Raw genomic sequence first — 20840 nt, forward strand, 5'->3', positions numbered from 1 at the left:
ACATTGTAGCCAATTAGGCTACACTCTCTCCTGTAGCCCCTCCCCCCCTTATAAAAGGCAGGCAGCCCCGGGCTTTACATTCACTCGTGTGCCTGCATTACTTAGTGAAGGGACAGCTGCTGGCTGACTTTCATAGGGAAAGATTACTTAGGCTCTTGTAGGCTTGTTAGCTTGCTCCTGGCTGATTGTTATTGCTAAAATAGCACCCCTCAACAGTTCTTTTGAGAGCTAATGTTCTCCTGATGTGTTTTTTTGTTGTGTTGCCCACTGACACTGACATTATACAGCCCTATCTGTTGCAGCTGGACCTTGGTAATTGTTATTACTGTGCCAGCCAGGCCCTGTCTAACTATCTATACTGGGACACCTACCTATGCCTACCTACCTACCTACCTACCTATACTAGGGCACCTACCTATGCCTACCTACCTATACTGGGTCTCCTACCTATGCCTAGCTAACTACTAAGGCACCTACCTATGCCTATCTACCTATACTGGGACTCCTACCTATGCCTAGCTAACTACTGAGGCACCTACCTATGCCTATCTACCTATACTGGGACACCTACCTATGCCTACCTACCTATAATGTTACTCCTACCCATGCCTAGCTAACTACTGGGGCACCTACCTATGCCTATCTACCTATACTGGGACACCTACCTATGGCTACCTACCTATACTGGGACACCTACCTATGCCTACCTACCTACCTATACTAGGGCACCTACCTATGCCTACCTACCTATACTGGGTCTCCTACCTATGCCTAGCTAACTACTGGGACACCTACCTATGCCTACCTACCTATACTGGGACTCCTACCTATGCCTAGCTAACTACTGGGGTGCCTACCTATGCCTACCTACCTATATTGGGTCGCCTACCTATGCCTAGCTAACTACTGGGGCACCTACCTATGCCTACCTACCCATACTGGGACTCCTACCTATGCCTAGCTAACTACTGAGGCACCTACCTATGCCTATCTACCTATACTTGGACACCTACCTATGCCTACCTACCTATACTGTTACTCCTACCTATGCCTAGCTAACTACTGGGGCACCTACCTATGCCTATCTACTTATACTGGGACACTGTTGTACTCACCTGTCCGCGCTGTCCTGGCGTCCCGTTCTCTCCATGCGCGCGCGCGCCGCCGGCCGTGGTCTGATGACTGGGGCAGGAGGCGGGCGCACGTTTGTGCGTGGCGGCATGGGACCTTGCGTGCGCAGGCGCGAGGTTCGGTGCACGGGGACGCATAGATATGTACGCATGCGCGAGAGCGGGGATACGCATGTACGCATGCGCGAGAGCGGGGATGCGCAAGTACGCATGCGCGGTAAACTTGGCGCCAGAATTAGGTATAAAAGGCCTCCCCCAGCCATGGCTCGGTGCTGTTCGTTCTAACAGCTAGTGGGTTCGCCCGATCATGTTGGTGCCTCTGGCCAAGCCTGCCTTTGATTTGTTCTGCCTGATATTGACCCGGTTCGCCTGACTATTCTCGATCTCCTGCCACTCGCTCTGACTCGGCCTGTTTACTGGACTCCGCATCTGTCTGCTGCCTGCCCTGTTCCTTGGACTGTACCCTGAACCACTCTGCCTGTCTGCCGCCTGCCTCTGACCCCGGATTGAACCTTGACGACTCTGCTTGCCTGCCGCCTGCCTCTGACCCCGGATTGAACCTTGACGACTCTGCTTGCCTGCCGCCTGCCTCTGACCCCGGATTGAACCTTGACGACTCTGCTTGCCTGCCGCCTGCCTCTGACCCCGGACTGTATCTTGATCATTCTGCTTGCCGCCTGCCTCTTTACCCGGATTGAACTCTGACCAGCTAATCTTCTCCACATTGTGGATCCGTTCTCTCGACCACTAGAAGGTGATCCCAGTTTGCGACCTGGTAGGGCACTAGGCAGCGAAGACCAGAAGCGACCCCCTCGGGTCGTTCTTTGGTGAAGACCCGTGGTCACCTAGACTCCGCATCTGGGTAAAACCTTGCTCCCTAGTGGAAGGGTCAACGCACCACCAACGCTACTAGTTACCTATCAATCACGCCATAACAGATACGAACAGCCTTAAACATGGATGCCACTGGAGAAGAATCACCTATGGAACAATTATGTCGTCAGATTGCGGAATTACGCATTTCAGTACAAGGAGTCCAACAGGACTGTTTCCAGCTACAGAATCAGGTACGAGGTATGGCTCCAGCTGCTCCAGCACCACCTATGGCTCCTATTCCTGTTCCACAGCGAGAACCTAAAATTCCTTTACCTGAACGGTTCTCTGGAGATCGCCGACAGTTCCGAGTTTTTAAGGGAGCCTGTTTACTTTTTTTTTCTTTACAGCCCCGTACCTATACGTCGGAAGTGATCAAGGTCGGAACCATCATTTCCCTCCTCCAAGGGGAGCCTCAATCCTGGGCATTGCAGTTGCGGGATAAACAAGACCCCGCTCTAGATACCGTAGAGTCTTTCTTCACAGCACTTGCCGAGTTGTATGATGACCCAGGCCGTGCAGCTTCTGCTGAAGCAGCTCTCACTTCTCTCCAACAAGGGAGACGGCCGGTTGAAGAATATATTACAGATTTCCGCCATTGGAGTGAGGATTCCCAATGGAATGACGCGGCCCTGAAATATCAATTTAGGATGGGGCTCAGTGAGCAACTTAAAGATGAGCTGGCTAGAGTAGGACTTCCCGGTACTCTCAAGGAGCTGGTTCAACTGGTTATCCAAATCGACAGGCGCCTCAGGGAAAGACGACAGGAGAAGTTGGGAGTGGCTCGGCTTCCTTGGGGTGGATCACCTTCAGTTCATACTTCCATTCCTCTAGTTCCTGCTCCACCTTCAGCTTCTCAGGGGCCTGAGGAACCCGAACCCATGCAGATCGGATTAGCCAGGGCAGCGTTGTCCCCTGAAGAGCGACGACGTCGCCGAGCGTCAAATCTATGCCTGTACTGTGGTGCTTCCGGTCATTATCTGAGTTCCTGTCCTGTGAGACCTTCAAGTAAGAACATTGATCCATGTGAGGTTTGTTCAAGAACTCCTGTCGGGTTGTCTTCTCATATTCCTTTACTTTTATTCCTACAGGGACCAAGAGGAGTGACCGAAGTTAAGGCAATCGTAGACTCCGGTGCCTGCTCCTGTTTTATAGATAACAACCTGGCCCAGCAACTTGATCTTCCAATTCACAACAGGAGTCAGGCTCTTCCTGTCCAATTAGCTGATGGATCATCTATTAGTACTGGGCCCGTCACACAAGAAACATTACCATTGCTGGTAACTACACCGTCCGGCCATCAGGAATACTTAACCTTTGATGTGATCCCGTCACCATTATTCCCTATTATTCTTGGCATGCCCTGGCTAAGGGCACACAACCCTATAATTAACTGGTCATCAGGGGAGATAATTTTTTCATCCAGGTATTGTCAACAATTCTGTCTTCCAAGGATTGGGCAGCTACTTTGCCTCAGTTCAGGAAACAAGAAATTCATCCCTACAGCTTATCATGATTTTTTGGATGTGTTTGATGAGAAGGCAGCGGACACATTACCACCCCATCGCATTTATGATTGTCCCATTGAACTTCTTCCTGGAGCAGAGATTCCTTTCGGACGTATCTTTCCTCTATCAGATCCAGAGATGGAAGTATTAAGAAAGTATATTAATGAAAATTTACGCAAGGGATTCATCCGACCATCCACTTCTCCCGCAGGCGCAGGCATTTTTTTTGTCGAAAAGAAGGACGGTTCACTTCGGCCTTGCATTGATTACAGAGAACTTAATAAGATTACAGTCAAGAACCGTTACCCTCTTCCTCTGATTCCGGATTTATTCCAACAGTTTCGTTCAGCACAAATTTTTACTAAACTTGATCTTCGTGGGGCCTACAACTTAGTAAGAATACGAAAAGGAGATGAGTGGAAGACTGCATTTCGATCTAGGTTTGGTCACTTTGAATACACCGTAATGCCTTTCGGATTATGCAATGCTCCGGCTACTTTTCAACATCTGGTCAATGATATTTTCAGAGATTTTATTGATTCTTTTATGATTGTATATTTGGATGACATCCTGATTTTTTCGTCATGCCTGGATGAACACCGACAACATGTACAAAAGGTCTTGGGGAGACTTCGGGTTCATGGTCTTTTTGTCAAGCCGGAGAAGTGCGAGTTTGAAAAGACTGATATTCAATTCCTTGGTTTACATATTTCCCCGGAGGGAATTTCTATGGATCCTCAGAAAATATCTGCAATCCTGAACTGGCCAGCTCCCTCGGATAGAAAGGGAGTCCAGAGGTTCATTGGATTTTCAAATTTCTATCGCAGAATCGCAGATTTATCAAGAATTTCTCTGCAGTTGTGGCTCCAATTACTAACCTTACCAAGAACCAACGTGTTTTTTCATGGACTTCAGAGGCTCAGGCAGCTTTTGATAAGTTAAAAGAACTATTCACCTCAGCTCCTATCTTGAAACATGTTGACCCAACTCAACCATTCATTCTGGAAGTGGACGCTTCGGAATCCGCTGCTGGAGCAGTCCTTTCACAGCGCTTTGGTCCCAAGGCTCTACTTCATCCTGTTGCCTTCTTCTCTAGGAAATTGAGTCAGGCCGAAAGAAACTATGACATTGGAGATAGGGAACTTCTGGCAATAAAATTGGCATTGGAGGAATGGAGATATCTGTTGGAAGGAGCTCAACATCCAATCTTAATCTATACTGATCATAAGAACCTTGAGTACTTACGCACAGCAAAGAGACTCCGACCTCGACAGGCCAGATGGGCACTTTTTTTTTCTCGATTTGAATTTCATCTGACATACCGTCCTGGTTCTAAGAATGGCAAGGCAGATGCGTTGTCTCGTATGTTCTCAGAAAAGGATACTCCACAGACTCTTGATACTATTTTATCATCAAAGAATTTTCTACTCATCCAATCAGATATCTTGTCCCGAATTAAGCAGGCTTCAAGTTCTATTCAACTGGATCAAGTTCAAGGATTACAATTCCAGGATGGGGTGTTTCAATTTGAAAGTAGAATCTTCGTTCCTGAAGTCCTTCGGAGTGAAGTCCTGCAGATGTATCATGACCATAAGTTAGCTGGGCATTTTGGTAATTCAAAGACTCTGGAATTGCTGCAAAGGAGTTTTTGGTGGCCAAAGATGCAGTCTGATTGTGCTAATTATGTTTCAGCATGCCCCACCTGTGCCAGGTCTAAGTCCTCCAGACTTAAGCCTTGGGGTTTACTATCTCCACTACCTATCCCTAACCGTCCTTGGGAAATGATTGCTATGGACTTCATTGTTGAGTTGCCTCCTTCTGCTGGGAACACTGTTATCTTTGTGGTAGTGGATCGCCTTACCAAGATGGCTCACTTCATTGCTCTTAAGAAAGTTCCGTCTGCAGCAATCACGGCAGAAACTTTTATCAAAGAAATCGTCAGATTACATGGCTTACCGTCAGATATTGTGTCAGACAGGGGGGTCCAATTCACCTCGAAATTTTGGCAGGAGCTGTGCAAAAGACTGGAAATTCATTCATCTCTAACATCAGGTTATCATCCCCAGTCAAATGGACAAACGGAAAGAACGAACCAGACGTTGGAGCAATATCTGCGGTGTTTTACTTCCTCTGCTCAGGACGACTGGTTCTCTTTGCTACCCATGGCTGAGTTTGCCTATAATAATGCTAAACATTCTGCTACTGGTCAATCCCCATTTTTTGCAAATTCTGGGTTCCATCCAACAACCTTTCCTAAAGTGGTTATTGAATCTGCTGTCCCCAAAGTTCAAGAAAGACTAGGTTGGCTATCTGAAAACTTCATTAAACTTCAGGAAAATCTTCAGCAGGCACAGGACAGAGCTAAGTATTATGCAGATAAGGGAAGAAGAGAGAGTCCAAACTTGGAACCTGGAGATCAAGTATGGTTATCTACAACAAATCTTAAGCTACGATGCCCCTCCAAGAAACTGGGCCCTAAATTCATTGGTCCCTTCTCAATCCTGAAAAAGATCAATGAAGTCGCTTTTAAACTCTCCTTACCTAATTCTTTACGTATCCACCCAGTTTTCCATGTCTCTTGCCTGAAGAAGGTGGTTACAGATCCTGTTCAGGGCAGGAATCCTAGCTCTCCAGGTCCGGTTCTGGTGGACGGAGAGGAGGAGTTCAAGGTGGAAAGGGTCTTGGATTCCAGGAGACGGGGAAGGTCTGTGCATTATTTGATCAAGTGGCGTGGTTTTGGCCCAGAGGAGAACTCTTGGGAACCATCACGCAATGTTCATGCACCAAGGTTGATCAGGGCTTTCCACAAAGCAAATCCAGGAAAACCAGCTCCGATAGGCATTCAGAGAATGCCCTTAAGGGGGGGGCAATGTTGTACTCACCTGTCCGCGCTGTCCTGGCGTCCCGTTCTCTCCATGCGCGCGCGCGCCGCCGGCCGTGGTCTGATGACTGGGGCAGGAGGCGGGCGCACGTTTGTGCGTGGCGGCATGGGACCTTGCGTGCGCAGGCGCGAGGTTCGGTGCACGGGGACGCATAGATATGTACGCATGCGCGAGAGCGGGGATACGCATGTACGCATGCGCGAGAGCGGGGATGCGCAAGTACGCATGCGCGTACGCATGCGTGGTAAACTTGGCGCCAGAATTAGGTATAAAAGGCCTCCCCCAGCCATGGCTCGGTGCTGTTCGTTCTAACAGCTAGTGGGTTCGCCCGATCCTGTTGGTGCCTCTGGCCAAGCCTGCCTTTGATTTGTTCTGCCTGATATTGACCCGGTTCGCCTGACTATTCTCGATCTCCTGCCACTCGCTCTGACTCGGCCTGTTTACTGGACTCCGCATCTGTCTGCTGCCTGCCCTGTTCCTTGGACTGTACCCTGAACCACTCTGCCTGTCTGCCGCCTGCCTCTGACCCCGGATTGAACCTTGACGACTCTGCTTGCCTGCCGCCTGCCTCTGACCCCGGATTGAACCTTGACGACTCTGCTTGCCTGCCGCCTGCCTCTGACCCCGGATTGAACCTTGACGACTCTGCTTGCCTGCCGCCTGCCTCTGACCCCGGACTGTATCTTGATCATTCTGCTTGCCGCCTGCCTCTTTACCCGGATTGAACTCTGACCAGCTAATCTTCTCCACATTGTGGATCCGTTCTCTCGACCACTAGAAGGTGATCCCAGTTTGCGACCTGGTAGGGCACTAGGCAGCGAAGACCAGAAGCGACCCCCTCGGGTCGTTCTTTGGTGAAGACCCGTGGTCACCTAGACTCCGCATCTGGGTAAAACCTTGCTCCCTAGTGGAAGGGTCAACGCACCACCAACGCTACTAGTTACCTATCAATCACGCCATAACAGACACCTACCTATGCCTACCTACATACAAGAAGATAAGGTCGTTGCTTTATTGTGGACAGACCAAATTTGATCAGCTGGACAGTCACTGTTGTTCTATCATTGAGCTACCACAGCCCGGCGACCATATGTGCTGGAAAACCGCCACGGCCTGCACTCTTGCCATGCTGCGCACCAGTCCAGCACAGCCGTCACTACGCAAACAGCTGTTTGCGGTGCGTTACACAGTGAGTTTGGTGTGTCAGTGGGAAGCAGTACTCTAATTACACTCCCTGATTGATGTATACACATGCAAGATGTTTGAAAGCACATTAGTCCTGCAATTTAGCATTCAATGTGATTTCTGCCCTTAAAACGCTGCTTTGCGTCAAATCTAGATTTCCCCCCCGGGACTTTTGGCGTCTATCCCACTCATCCATGCCCCCCTCCAGGTGTTAGACTCCTTGAAGCATCTTTTCCATCACTTTTGTGGCCAGCATAAATGTTTCTAGTTTTCAAAGTTTGCATCCCCATTGAAGTCTATTGCGGTTCGCGGAAGTTCGCGCGAACCAAACCTTTTGCGGAAGTTCGTGAACCCCATTTGCGAACCTAAAATCGGAGGTTCGGGACATCTCTAATAATTAGTGATGATGTTATTAGCGAATGAATGGGAGGTGAAAATTGCTTTGTTACATAAGGTTAAAAATTCCTGCGGGCTGAAATGGTTAAACAAGATATCAACATCAATCCTCTCTAAAATCAAACCTAATGTTGCTGAGTTTGTACTGCTCATACCATGACACTGTTATGAAAATGTCACTGCTGCACCACCAGCATGGTCCATGACATGGGGAGGGGGGGTATACTTTGAAAGGGGCAGCAGGTATCTCTCCCATAGAGAGACTTACGTTGGAATCTGGAAGTCTCCATTAACAATAAAAGACCATCTAGATGTCTGCCCCTTCCCAGGTAAAAGAGGGGGGGGGGGTTATTTTTAAACCCCTACCTCCTGTTCATAGCAAATGGATACATTAAATATTTTTTTTAATAAAATATGGGAATGCAATATTACAAATTAACATAAAATGTGCATCGACTTGAAATTACTAGCATCTCCCTGACCATCTTTGTCGGAGACGAGTTTTATGTTTAGCTGTTCTGTAGACTTTCCATCCAATAGCTTGTGGCTAATCCCTGCATACTAGCGCATATCAACTGTCAAATGACCATTTATATTAAGCTGGAGCCATGCTTCTGCAATGCCTTGCCCCACCACCTAAAGACCATGCCTGTCTTCTATAGAGATGGGCCAATTAGGCTACACTAGCCCCTGGAGCCCCCCCCCCCCTTATATAAGGCAGGCAGCGGCGGCCATTACGGTCACTCGTGTGCTGCCTGCGTTAGTGAGAGTAGGGCGAGCTGCTGCAGACTGTCTCTCAGGGAAAGATTAGTTAGGCTTAACTTGTTCCTGGCTGGCTGCATACCTGTTCTGTGAACCCACCACTGCATACCTGTACTGTGAACCCACCACTGCATACCTGTTCAGTGAACCTGCCACTGCATACCTGTTCTGTGAACCCATCACTGCATACCTGTTCAGTGAACCTGCCACTGCATACCTGTGCTGTGAACCCACCACTGCATACCTGTGCTGTGAACCCACCACTGCATACCTGTGCTGTGAACCCACCACTGCATACCTGTTCAGTGAACCCACCACTGCATACCTGTTCAGTGAACCTGCCACTGCATACCTGTGCTGTGAACCCATCACTGCATACCTGTTCAGTGAACCTGCCACTGCATACCTGTGCTGTTAACCTGCCACTGCATACCTGTTCTGTGAACCCATCACTGCATACCTGTTCAGTGAACCTGCCACTGCATACCTGTTCTGTGAACCCACCACTGCATACCTGTGCTGTGAACCCACCACTGCATACCTGTTCTGTGAACCCACCACTGCATACCTGTTCTGTGAACCCACCACTGCATACCTGTTCTGTGAACCCACCACTGCATACCTGTTCTGTGAACCCACCACTGCATACCTGTTCAGTGAACCCACCACTGCATACCTGTTGTGTTCAGTGAACCCGCCACTGCATACCTGTTCTGTTCAGTGGACCCGCCACTGTATACCTGTTTAGTGAACCCGCCACTGCATACCTGTTGTGTTAAGTGAACCTGCCACTGCATACCTGTTCTGTGAACCCGCCACTGTATACCTGTTCTGTTCAGTGAACCCGCCACTGTATACCTGTTCAGTGAACCCGCCACTGCATACCTGTTGTGTTCGGTGAACCCGCCACTGTATACCTGTACTGTTCAGTGAACCCGCCACTGCATACCTGTTCAGTGAACCCGCCACTGCATACCTGTTGTGTTCAGTGAACCCGCCACTGCATACCTGTTGTGTTCAGTGAACCCGCCACTGCATACCTGTTGTGTTCAGTGAACCCGCCACTGCACACCTGTTGTGTTCAGTGAACCTGCCACTGTATACCTGTACTGTTCAGTAAACCCGCCACTGCATACCTGTTCTGTTCAGTGAACCTGCCACTGTATACCTGTACTGTTCAGTGAACCCGCCACTGCATACCTGTTGTGTTCAGTGAACCCACCACTGCATACCTGTTCAGTGAACCCACCACTGCATACCTGTTGTGTTCAGTGAACCCGCCACTGCATACCTGTTCTGTTCAGTGGACCCGCCACTGTATACCTGTTCAGTGAACCAACCACTGCATACCTGTTGTGTTCAGTGAACCTGCCACTGCATACCTGTTCTGTGAACCCGCCACTGTATACCTGTTCTGTTCAGTGAACCCGCCACTGTATACCTGTTCAGTGAACCCGCCACTGCATACCTGTTGTGTTCAGTGAACCCGCCACTGTATACCTGTACTGTTCAGTGAACCCGCCACTGCATACCTGTTGTGTTCAGTGAACCCGCCACTGTATACCTGTACTGTTCAGTGAACCCGCCACTGCATACCTGTTCAGTGAACCCGCCACTGCATACCTGTTCAGTGAACCCGCCACTGCATACCTGTTGTGTTCAGTGAACCCGCCACTGCATACCTGTTGTGTTCAGTGAACCCGCCACTGTATACCTGTACTGTTCAGTGAACCCGCCACTGCATACCTGTTCAGTGAACCCGCCACTGCATACCTGTTGTGTTCAGTGAACCCGCCACTGCATACCTGTTGTGTTCAGTGAACCCACCGCATCAGTGCGCATACCTGTGCAGTTAAGTGAACCCACCTACCTACGTGAGTGCACGCAGTGTGATATACCACTCCGTGCATACCCGATATGGACAAAACAGGTAGAGGAAGAGGTAGTGCCAGAGCCAGAGGAAGGCCACCCGGCAGGTCTGCGCGATGTCGTGTAAATGTAATTTCGTGTGGACCTGGCCCACAGTACAGTGCTCGGAAGAAGGCACGTCCCATCACCTCCCAAGATTGTCAGGACGTGGTTGAGTATTTAGCGACACAGAACACCTCATCTTGCTCAGCCACCAGCGCTACTACTAGCACCACTTCCGCTGCATTTGACACTTCGCAAGAATTATTTAGTGGTGAAATCACTGATGCACAGCCATTGTTGTTACAGCCAGATGATTTTTCACCAGCTCAAATGTCTGCGTTACGCGGCAACACTATGGATGTAACGTGTAAGGAGGATGAAGGACCTACTGATGGTGAATGTTTGGATTTTTCTGAGGCAAGCGAAGCTGGGCAGGATGATTACGATGCTGACGATGATAGGGATCCTCTGTATGTTCCCAATAGAGGAGATGAAGAGGGGGACAGTTCAGAGGGGGAGTCAGAGAGTAGTAGGAGGAGAGAAGTTGCTGAAAGAAGCTGGGGCAGCTCTTCGTCAGAAACAGCTGGTGGCAGAGTCCGGCACCATGTATCGCCACCTATGTACAGCCAGCCAACTTGCCCTTCAGCATCAGCTGCTGAGGTCCCCATAGTGCCCACATCCCAGGGTGGCTCAGCGGTGTGGAATTGTTTTAATGTGTGTGCCTCAGATCGGACCAAAGCCATCTGTTCGCTCTGCCAACAAAAATTGAGCCGTGGAAAGGCCAACACTCATGTAGGGACAAGTGCCTTACGAAGACACCTGGAGAAAAGGCACAAACAGCAATGGGATGGCCACCTGAGCAAAAGCAGCAGCAGCACACAAAAGAAAAGTCACCCTCCTTCTCCTCTTCCTCCTTCAGGTGCATCATCTGCTTCTGCCGCTTTCTCCCTTGCACCTTCACAGGCACCCTCCTCCACTCCGCCTCTGCCCTTGAGCGGTTCCTGCTCCTCTGCCCACAGCAGCAGTCAGGTGTCCGTGAAGGAAATGTTTGAGCGGAAGAACCCTATTTCGGCCAGTCACCCCCTTGCCCGGCGTCTGACAGCTGGCGTGGCGGAACTGTTAGCTGGGCAGCTGTTACCATACCAGCTGGTGGACTCTGAGGCCTTCCGTAAATTTGTGGCCATCGGAACACCGCAGTGGAAGATGCCAGGCCGCACTTATTTTTCGAGAAAGGCCATACCCCAACTGCACCGTGAAGTTGAGAGGCAAGTGGTGTCATCTCTTGCGAAGAGCGTTGGGTCAAGGGTACACCTGACCACGGATGCCTGGTCTGCCAAGCACGGGCAGGGCCGCTACATTACGTACACAGCCCATTGGGTGAACCTGGTGGTGAACAATGGCAAGCAGGGCGCAGCGGACCAAATTGTGACACCTCCAATGCTTGCAGGCAGGCCTCCTGCCACCTCCTCTCCTCCTGCTACATGCTCTTCGCTGTCCTCCTCCTCCTTGGCTGAGTGGCAGTTCTCCTCTCCAGCTACACAGCCCCAGCTCCGCAGGGCCTATGCTGCATGCCAGGTACGACGCTGTCACGCCATCTTAGACATGTCTTGTCTCAAAGCGGAGAGTCACACTGGAGCAGCTCTCCTGGCTGCTCTTAAGAAACAGGTGGATGAGTGGCTGACCCCGCACCACCTGGAGATAGGCAACGTGGTGTGCGACAACGGCAGCAATCTGCTTGCCGCTTTGCATATGGGGAAGCTGACACACATACCCTGCATGGCACATGTCATGAATCTAGTTGTTCAAAGATTTGTGGCAAAGTACCCTGGCTTAGCGGATGTCCTGAAGCAGGCCAGGAAGTTCTGCGGGCATTTGAGGCGGTCTTACACAGCCATGGCACGATTTGCAGAAATTCAGCGGAAAAACAACATGCCGGTGAGACGCCTCATTTGCGATAGCCCGACTCGCTGGAATTCGACCCTGCTCATGTTCTCCCGCCTGCTAGAACAGAAGAAAGCCGTCACCCACTACCTCTACAACTACAGTAGAATGAAACAGTCTGGGAAGATGGGGATGTTCTGGCCTGACAACTGGACACTGATGAAAAATGCATGCAGGCTCATGCGGCCGTTTGAGGAGGTGACCAACCTGGTGAGCCGCAGTGAGGGCACCATCAGCAACTTAATTCCCTACGCTTACTTCTTGGAGCGTGCTGTGCGTAGAGTGGCGGATGAAGCTGTGAATGAGCATGACCAGGAACCGTTACGGCAGGAACAGGCATGGGACCAATTTTCATCAGACCCAGCTGTTTCCTCAACACCTGCGGCAGCACAGAGGGGGGGAGGAGGAGGAAGAAGAGAAGTCGTGTGCAGAAGACGAGTCAGACTCAGAGGATGATGAGCAAGGTGTTTCTTTGGGGGAGGAGGAGGAGGAGGGGACGGCGGCAGGAGAACACCCGCAGCAGGCGTCGCAGGGGGCTTGTGCTGCTCAACCTTCCCGTGGTATTGTTTGCAGCTGGGGGGGGGAGGTTGACTTACGTGACGTCACTGAGGAAGAGCAAGAGGAGATGGAGGGTACTGGATCCGACTTTGTGCAGATGTCGTCTTTTATGCTGTCCTGCCTGTTGAGGGTCCCCCGTATAAAAAAACCTCAAGGGGAATGAGCTGTACTGGGTGGCCACACTACTAGACCCTCGGTACAGGCACAAAGTGGCGGACCTGTTACCAACTCACCGGAAGGTGGAAAGGATGCAGCACATGCAGAACCAGCTGTCAACTATGCTTTACAATGCCTTTAAGGGTGATGTGACAGCACAACGCCAGCAAGGTACCACTGCCACTAATCCTCCTCCCGTGTCCACGCAGTCAAAGACAGGACGCTCCAGCGATCTCATGGTGATGTCGGACATGCGGACGTTCTTTAGTCCAACGCCTCGCCGTAGCCCTTCCGGATCCACCCTCCACCAACGCCTGGAACGGCAGGTAGCCGACTACCTGGCCTTAAGTGTGGATGTAGACACTGCTGTGAACAGCGATGAGGAACCCTTGAACTACTGGGTACGCAGGCTTGACCTGTGGCCAGAGCTGTCCCAATTTGCCATCCAACTTCTCTCCTGCCCTGCCGCAAGCGTCCTGTCAGAAAGGACCTTCAGCGCAGCTAGAGGCATTGTCACAGAGAAGAGAAGTCGCCTAAATCACAAAAGTGTTAAGTACCTCACCTTTATCAAAATGAATGAGGCATGGATCCCGGAGGGCTGCTGCCCGCCCCAAGACTAAGTCAGTCCCCGCACACACAGCATCTCTGCCTGCACGCCGTGTGACTGGCTGCCTGGGCTGCCCCAAGAAGACTAAGTCGCTCCCAGTCCCTCCACACAGCATGTCTGCCTGCAGGCCGCTTGACTACCTTCTCCGCCACCACCAACAGGGTCCGGGACTCCAGGCGGATTGCTGAATTTTTTAGGCCGCTGCTAGCAGCGGCCGCTGTAATAATTTTTCTGGTGCGTGTACATGACTGCCTAATTTTTCTGGCTGCACTGCGGGCAGCTGCAACAACAAAAGAAAAGGCATGTACATGCGCCCATTCCCCTTCGTGATCATTACCGAGTGTCTCGGGGGGCACACAAAAGATAATAATGTCGTTGCTTCATTGTGGTCAGACCAAATTTGATCAGCTGGACAGTCACAGTTCTGTCATTCAGCTACATCAGCCAGGCGACCATATGGGCTGTAAAGCCACCAAAACCTGCACTCTCGCAATGGTGCGCACCAGTCCAGCACGGCCATCACTACACAAACAGCTGTTTGCGGTGCGTTACACGGTGAGTTTGGTGTGTCAGTGTGAAGCAGTACCTTAATTACACTACCTGATTGATGTATACACATGCAAGATGTTTTAAAGCACTTTAGGCCTGTCATTTAGTATTCAATGTGATTTCTGCCCTTAAAACGCTGCTTTGCGTCAAATCCAGATTTTTCCCCGGGACTTTTGGCATGTATCCCACTCCGCCATGCCCCCCTTCAGGTGTTAGACCCCTTGAAACATCTTTTCTATCAGTTTTGTGGCCAGCATAATTTTTTTTTTTTTTCAAAGTTCGCATCCCCATTGAAGTCTATTGCGGTTCGCGAACTTTAGCGCGAACCGAACGTTACGCGAAAGTTCGCGAACCCGGTTCGCGAACCTAAAATCGGAGGTTCGGCCCATCTCTAGTCTTCTAGCGATTTCACAGCTGAAGCCGGAAAGTGAAGCAGCATTTTACTTATGTTTGTCAGAAATGGCAGACCAAATTATTTTCAGACATACAGTTCATACAAAATCTTGAATTCTACACCTTTGCATTTTCTTTGCTATTTTCACTATATATCTGCCCATTCTGGGGTCTGATTTCATGTGGCCATATTCATGGAGGTTTCCTACTATCCCATAGACCTTCAACTCCTTAAAAGTATTTGAAACTGTTTGTTGATTTCATGACTGAAGACATTTCACGTTGATTAAAGAACAGCTAGTTTGAAACCGTCTTATAATCCAATTACAATGCAATTCAGCAAAAAGTGTGCATCCAGCCTTAAAGCATGCAGCTAGGGCCCTTTTCCACTAGCAGCGATTGTGATGCTATATCGCAAAACCGCAAATTGCTAGTGATTTTTAAATATGGTTTGCCTAATACCATAGGAATCGCGGTAAGTAATTTCCACTACCGCGATTCGTCTTTTACTTACGCGCGATCGTGCTGCGGAGCGATTTTTGCCGCGAGTTTGCTATGCAGTGGATTGCATAGCAAAATCCCCATCGCAATTGCTGGTAAAATGTGGAACTTGACTGAATCGCAATTGGTAGCGTTTAGCGCGAACGCTAGCGATTGCTAGTGGAAAAGGGCCCTTAGTGTATTCAAATTTTAGTTCGAACCCCTGATCTGCATGTTCATTCTAGATCAGTGGCACATAGTATTGAATGCCCAGGGTCAATTGAGCAACCAGGCAGTAAGCACTGTATAAAAGAAAATACAACTGATTTTCTTAATAACTATTGTCAATTTAAATTCTGAAAGCTCATGGTCTACATTGCGATGCTGACCATAGAGTGGTTGACTTACATTTATTTCGGAAAAAGAAACATTATCTGGAATAGCTGTTAGGGCTACTGGAAAACTTTGATGAAAGGTGAGCAGCAAAGTAATGGTTGTACACTGCAGTAGGCTGTAGAGAACCAGAGCAGCAGTGAATTTGATTTGAATGAGATTTCTTCTTAGAATGGGATTTCCAATTAGAATTGTATTGGGGGTGAGAGGCATAGAAATGCTTTATTATTGTTATTATAATTCTTCCACAGCGTTATTGTCTTGTCCTTTAACTGTCCCTCACAGGGGCTCACTATCGTGTGGTGCATGTATTGTAGTCTAGGGCCAATTTGGGTGGAAGCCAATTCACGTAACTGTAGGTTTTTTGGATGTGGGAGCAAACTGGAGTGCCCGGAGAAAACTCACACAGACACAATAAGAACTTAAAAACTCCATGCAGATAGTGTCCCAGGTGGGATTGGAACCGGGGATCCATTGCTGCAAGGCAAACGCTAACCACTATGTCACTTGTCATACTTGTATACCAGTTGGATAATATTGATTGGGAATGTCATCATGCAGTTCTATATTCAACTATGGGTAACTTTACAGTATGCATTCTGCATATGCTAAGAAAAAAAAGCTTGTTTTTTGTAAAGCATAGCCAATATTTTAGCTCACAGTGTGAATAGTTTAGAAGATGTTGGTTCTACGTACGATAAAACTATTTATAAGCAAATTTACATGCGTAGTAGACTTGTGTTTGCACTTTCTGAATCTAACATTTTTCATATTTCTCCATTAGCTCTTAAGAGTCAGAGCTAAGCTTAACTGTGTTAATATGAGCCACTTTTTGCTAATTGGCAATCTTCATTTCCTTAAATGTTCAAATTGTGCCAAACTTGTACATGACATTTCAACTTTAATTACCAGTGTTAATTGCAATTGATTATAGGCTTACTTGTTTTAAGTGAGTTTATTGATAAAGGTAGACTCATGTGAAAAATAAAGGAAAACAGAATTTGAAAGGTGGAGTGTTACAAAAGTTGCTTATATTATATACAGTATCTCTGCCAAGCGTTGCTTCTAGTCAAAACTCCAGCTAGTATTTACAACATAGCATATTTTTTTTAAATACCATTAAGGCTTTTTCATAAGCACTAATGCTTCCAATAATACAATATATGCAACACCTACAGGTGTCTGGTACACATGCTGAAGTCTATCATGGAGGTGGTCCATTCATTTAATAGATGGCAATACATTCTGCTGTTCAAGAAAAAATATGCACTATTGTACTACAAAGTAGTATACAGAACCACAATGTGTACAAGGTGCATGCCTGGTGCTGGCTGTTTTACAGCACAATACACTGAGAGTAAGGGTCTTGGAGTACAAAACTTATTACAATAAAGCAGAGATGGATGGCAGAAGTGCATATAAAAGTGTTGAAAGTGGAACTAATGTTTTTTGCATCTTTGCTATATTCTGTTTGAATATTGTTATATATATGGATCCCATGTTGGGAGTTATTTTGTCTCTTTGATACATACTGAATGTAATTTGGAATTACTAGCATATATTATGCAAGTCATGGAATTTATGAAAACCAATATACTTAAAAAATGGTTTTGAAAGAAAAGTCTACTTGCGTTCCCTTGAACAATCTAAATGTGACCTTTCAATGTACAATTTCCAAAAGGGTCCATCTATGTTTTTCTGCAATTGTGATGAGACTGTGGCCCTTATTCACTACACTTTTTCTCCTAAGTGATAAGGTGATATTTTCACACCATATTTGTGAAATGCCACTAGCAAGCAAAAAAAAAAAAATTACTCAAATTATTTTAACAGTGCTTTTTACCTACTTTTTGGTATTTTTCAATTGCAGTGTGCTGAGAACTTATGTTAACCACTTCGCATTCCTGGGTTTTTAGCCCTCAAGACTATTGACAATTTTGGCATTTCAGCAGTCACTATTAATACAGCAATAACTTTTTTTCTATTCTCTACTAGTGATGTCGCGAACCTCCGATTTTCGGTTCACGAACCTCCGCGAAAAGTTCGGTTCGCGAAAAAGTTTGCGAACCGCAATAGACTTCAATAGGGATGCGAACTTCAAAATTTACAAAAATTTCTACTGGCTACAAAAATGATAGAAAACATGTTTCATGGGCTCTAATACATGGACCTCCCTCCACCCTCCGACCTCCTCCCTCCTCCCTCCACCCTCCACCCTCCTTTTTTTCTCTTGACAACTGTTGAACACGAAAGGCAAGGCCATGCCTGCCTACATATCCTTAAGCAGTGGCTGGAAGGTGTAATGGTTAAGGGCTCTGCCTCTGACACAGGAGACCAGGGTTCGAATATCGGCTCTGTCTGCTCAGTAAGCCAGCACCTATTCAGTAGGAGACCTTAGGCAAGTCTTCCCAACACTGCTACTGCCTATAGAGTTTGCCCTAGTGGCTGCAGCTCTGGTGCTTTGAGTCTGCCAGGAGAAAAGCATGATATAAATGTTGTTTTTCTTTTGAATTGAGCATAAATTGTACATGCTAGGCTAACTTCAGCTAGCTTCAGCTAGAAGTGTTGGTGGTATAATGGATATGTTAGTTACCTACCATACACTGAGACCTGGGTTCACTCCCCAGCCACGGTATGTAAGCTGGCTTTTGAAATACTGGGACTCCATGGCAGATGAGACCCTCCTCCCTCCGGTAGGAGGGAGGACGGAGACCCTCCTCCCTCTGGTAGGAGGGAGGAGGGAATAGGTAGAAGGGTAGAAGGGTGGAGGGAGGAGGGTGGAGGGAAGCAGCTGTCCCTTAACTAATTAGTGTAGGCAGACAAGTGAGTCAAATGGTATAAGGACCTTGCTTGGAGGAGGGAGGGGGGGGCAGGTCTCCAGCGGTGTGTTTGGCAATAATGTGCCTGCTGACTGTGATGTAGAGGGTCAAAGTTTTGCTCAATAGAGCATTATGGGGCAGATCAAACTACCAAAGTTCGCCTGGAACCGTTCGCCGGCGAACAGTTCGCTACATCTCTATTCTCTACACTATGAAAGCGATACATACTGTATATTGTTGTTGTTTTTTGTTTGTTTGTTTTGCTTATTTTTTTTTGGGGGGGGGGGGGAGCAGTCAGTCTAAGCTTTCAGTGGGTAAAATTTTCCCCCACAAATGTTTGCATTTTATGGACATTTTACAGGAGAAAATAGGCGTAAATGCAGAAAATCTACATTGTTTCATTTTTCACCCATCCTGATTTTTACATAAGTGTCGCTATTCTAAAATACCCCAAATATATTTGGCTTGTCCAAATTCAAATGATACCACACATTTATCACTAGTTGAGAATGTAGCATACCATTATTTCCAGTCTGAGCATCTGTAGCGACTGGATGTGATCGCTATGGTGCACTTTTTTGCAGACCCCAATGATGTACAGATATACTGTATTGTTAGGCAATAACATAGCAATGCATCTATACAGCATTAAGTCCCCTAGCAATCGCATCCAATTGCTTCGTGAGGTAGCTGTTAAAACTTATCTACACTTTACTTAGCAAGCAAGGTTATACTCAAGACTTTTCAGGCTAGGCGTCAGCAATTGGTGAACAGAGAACTAGAACCAAGCTGATTTTTAAAGATGCAGGGAAACCAGAGGTCAACTTGGCAACCTTTGTTGGGTTATGGTGAAAGCAAGGGAGATACAGAACATCCATTTCTACTTCAATGACAATACCAAAGCATTTGACTGTTTTGATCACAATACATTTACAAGTTCTTAAAGAGATGGGTGTACCGGAACACCTAACATGTCTCCTGAGGAACTTGTATGCAGGTCAAGAAGCAATTTTGAGACCTGAGCATGGAACAACTGATTGGTTCAATATTTGAAAAGTAGTAAAAACAAGACTGTGTATTGTCACCCTATTTATTTAACTTATGTGCAGAGTATATCATGTGAATTACTGAATTGGAAGTAAAAGCTGGAATTAAGATCGATGAAAGAAATATTAACAACCTCAGATATGCAGATGAGACAACTCTTAGGCCCCGTTTCCACTATCGCGAATCCGCATGCGTCTTGCGGATGCGGATTCGCATAGACAATATAAGTGAATGGGCCTGTTTCCACTTCTGCGTCTGCGGGAGCGTTTTATTGTGCAGAGAAAATCTGCACGGAACACCCTGCAGAATTCGCCTGCGTGTGGAATGCAGGCGAATCGCACACAATGTATTTAATAGGGAAATCGCATGCGTTTTCCCCATGCGTTTTTTGCCGCGAATTCGCATGCGAATTCGCATAGGTACCAATGTAAATTCACACAGGCAGTGACATGGTTAAAATCGCATATACCCTCACCTATGCGAATTCGCGGCAAAAAACGCATGTGGATTCGCATCCGCATGCGATTTCATCAGCGGTGGAATCCAGGCGATTCCGCACCGCAATAGTGGAAACGAGCCCTTATGGAAGAACGTGAAGAAGAATTAATAATGATGAAGGTGAAAGATGTGAGTGCAAAGTTGGCCTAAGGCTCAATATTAATAACACTTAAACCATGACATTAAGACCCATTCCCTCCTGGCATAGGGAGGGGGAAGAAATGGAAGTAGTATCAAACTTTGTGTTCTTGGGCTCAAAGATCACTGCAGACTGGGAATGCAACCATGAAATTAAAAGGTTTACTCTTTGGAAGGACAGCAATGACAAACTTGAAGTGTAATAAAAAAACAAGGAGGTCACCTTGTCAACAAAGGTTCGTATAGTCAAAGCCATGGTTTTTCCAGTTGTAATGTATGGTTGTGAGAGTTGGACCATAAGGCACAGAAGAATCGACACCTTTGAATTTAGGTGCTGGAGAAGAGTCAATCCTTAACCTTCCTGGCGGTAAGCCCGAGCTGAGCTCGGGCTATGCCGCCGGAAGGCACTGCTCAGGCCCCGCTGGGCCGATTTGCATAATTTTCTTTTTGCTACACGCAGCTAGCACTTTGCTAGCTGCGTGTGCAATCTGATCGCCGCCGTTACCCGCCGATTCGCCGCTAACTGTCGCGCCGCAGCCGTCCCCTACCCCCAGGCCCCATGCGCTGCCTGGCCAATCAGTGCCAGGCAGCGCTGTGGGGTGGATCGGAGTCCC

General features: G+C 47.8%; 1 protein-coding gene across 4 annotated transcripts in view; it reads left to right on the forward strand.

Annotated features, from left to right (window-relative positions):
• The window catches only part of RPH3AL (rabphilin 3A like (without C2 domains)), a 372551-nt gene that overhangs the window by 230264 nt on the left and 121447 nt on the right, over nt 1-20840 (forward strand). The gene's annotated exons all lie outside the window — the stretch shown is intronic.

Source organism: Hyperolius riggenbachi, chromosome 2 (genome assembly GCF_040937935.1).
Source record: "Hyperolius riggenbachi isolate aHypRig1 chromosome 2, aHypRig1.pri, whole genome shotgun sequence".
NCBI classification, from domain to species: domain Eukaryota; kingdom Metazoa; phylum Chordata; class Amphibia; order Anura; family Hyperoliidae; genus Hyperolius; species Hyperolius riggenbachi.